The sequence below is a fragment of the Pistacia vera genome, unplaced genomic scaffold (genome assembly GCF_008641045.1).
Source record: "Pistacia vera cultivar Batoury unplaced genomic scaffold, PisVer_v2 Contig181, whole genome shotgun sequence".
NCBI lineage: Eukaryota > Viridiplantae > Streptophyta > Magnoliopsida > Sapindales > Anacardiaceae > Pistacia > Pistacia vera.
The window spans coordinates 210,431-212,596 of NW_022195908.1; the positions used below are offsets into that span (position 1 = coordinate 210,431).

Consider the following 2,166-nt stretch of genomic DNA (forward strand, 5'->3'; position numbering starts at 1 on the left):
ATAAAACATTCCAATGACTTTAGTTTATGCATTTTTTCCCATAAGTTACACATTGAAATTTGTATCATTTTGGTGATCGAGGGAGTCCAATGGAAGAGTAAGGCAACAAAATAAACATAACTAAAAAAAAAACACACTGAGGTATACATAACATGTATGTAGCTCTTTATTACGTCATCATTGTAACTTGTAAAATAAATTAATGAAAACATTTAGCAAAGTAGGAAACATATTTCACTGGATTGACAATATGTTCTTAATTGCTATCCATCCAGAACTTTTTCGGAGATCTTCCACCACTTTCTTGTCCAACTGGAAAGCTTTAGCGAGAGAACCAGGATCAATGGCAGGATCTGATCCAAATACTGCATTTGCGATGGTAATTACACCAGGGTTCTGGCTGCTTAAACCAGCAAAAGCAACGCTTTTGTTTTTCCAATATTGAATTGGAAGTGAATGAGACCAATGGGAAACACAAACACATCACCCTTGTTAAGAACTTTGCTGATAGTGTGTTGTTTGGATTGGAAGTAACGAACCCCAACCAAGAACGGAGTCCCTCCAGGACTACAAGAATCTCAGTGGCACGAGGGTGAGTGTGAGGTGGGTTTTGGCCATAAGGAGCAAAGTCAATACGGGCAGCTGAAATGCCAAGAGTGTTAAGTCCTGGAATTTGATCGACATTCACAGCGCTAACATTTGAACCAACTAGATTGTTTGTGTCTCCAAAAATATTAACTGAAAAGTAGAAATCCCCAGCTTTGGCGAGCTTGGGGTCCTTGCAGAACTTCCCATTCACAAACACTGAAAACATGAAAGAATTGAATTAATATCGAATACATGCCGAGCCATAGAAAGGATGTATACAGAGAGAGTGTGTGCATGTGCGCTGCTAATGTACATTCAAAAATATAAAAATAGAAATTGTGACAGAAACTTAAAACGTACCACCGTGCAGGGGATCATCAACGGCTACACAGAAGTCCTGAAGAGGACTGGGATCAAAAGCAGAGGCCAATGAGGAAGCCAAAGCCAAGAGAATAAAAGCCAAAAGGAAACTTTTCATCTTGATGAGTGGGTTAAGTCTCTCTATTCTTCAAGTATTATTGCTTTAGTAGTCAAGGTGAGATATGTTGCAAGGCAAGTTAGTGTATTTATAGATAAAATTCATTGAACTAGTCTTCATTAGTTCCCCTACTCGAAGAAGATGACGAAGACTTACCAAGTCTTCAATGGTTATCTATTTTTAATTTCCATCAAGAGCAGGTCTTTAACAACAAAATCAAATTGTCAAAGTAAATTTTTTTCTTCATTGCTTACATTACTGCATTTAAATGCATAGAAGAGGTCCGCTTTCGTATCTCACTTAGCTGCTGGTGTTCTTAAATTTCATTGACTTAGTCGTCCAACATGCATGATCAAGAAAATAGTGAATGGATTCACACAGATTTGCTCAAAATAAGACAAAAAAAAAATGTATCGTCTTTATGATCTGCTAGAAATTAATAAGACTAGATTAAATTCTTAAATCAGACATAATCTAATTCCCAATACTGCGTACTAAATTTCAGTAACATAAGGAATAAAATCGTTTACGGAAGCTAATAAAAGGAAGTACGAAAAAATGTACATTTGCTGACCAATCATGAAATTCAGTTGGATTGTGTCTCTAAACCTTCATAATTTCATTTTTGTGCCGGCTAATCTCATGTCCACATGTAATCGGATCTCCAATTCTTGAAAAAAAAAATTATTTGTTTAGGTTGTAGGATCCTTTAAGTGATTTAATAAAAGGAATTGTTTAAATACGTAATGGTTGACAAGAAATAAAAAAAGGGAGTTGCTATTCTTACAAAGAAGCCTACAAAGGAGGCATACAAAGTTAATCTCCACCCTTCATCTTCATCATTTCTCTCTCTCTCTCTTTCTCTTTTTCCGTTTTTCTTTTGTTTTTTCCTTCACTTTGTAAGCTACTTTGTAAACTTCTTTGTAAGTATAGATTTATCCATAAAAAAATATTAAGTGACTAATCACAATGTCCAAGGTTAAACTGTGGTCGATCTCCAGACTCTTGAACCCTATTTGTATGAGTAAACGATTTTTTCCCATCCAAAGTTTGCCTTAATGAACTTTCCCACCCAAAAAGTTTTAAAATACTATTTTTCC

The 2,166-nt window shown here is 35.5% G+C and overlaps 1 pseudogene; it reads right to left on the bottom strand.

The window, feature by feature from the left end:
- Positions 1–256: 256 nt before the first annotated feature.
- Positions 257–1,066, bottom strand: LOC116126614 (annotated as a pseudogene).
- Between the last annotated feature and the right edge of the window lie 1,100 nt (positions 1,067–2,166).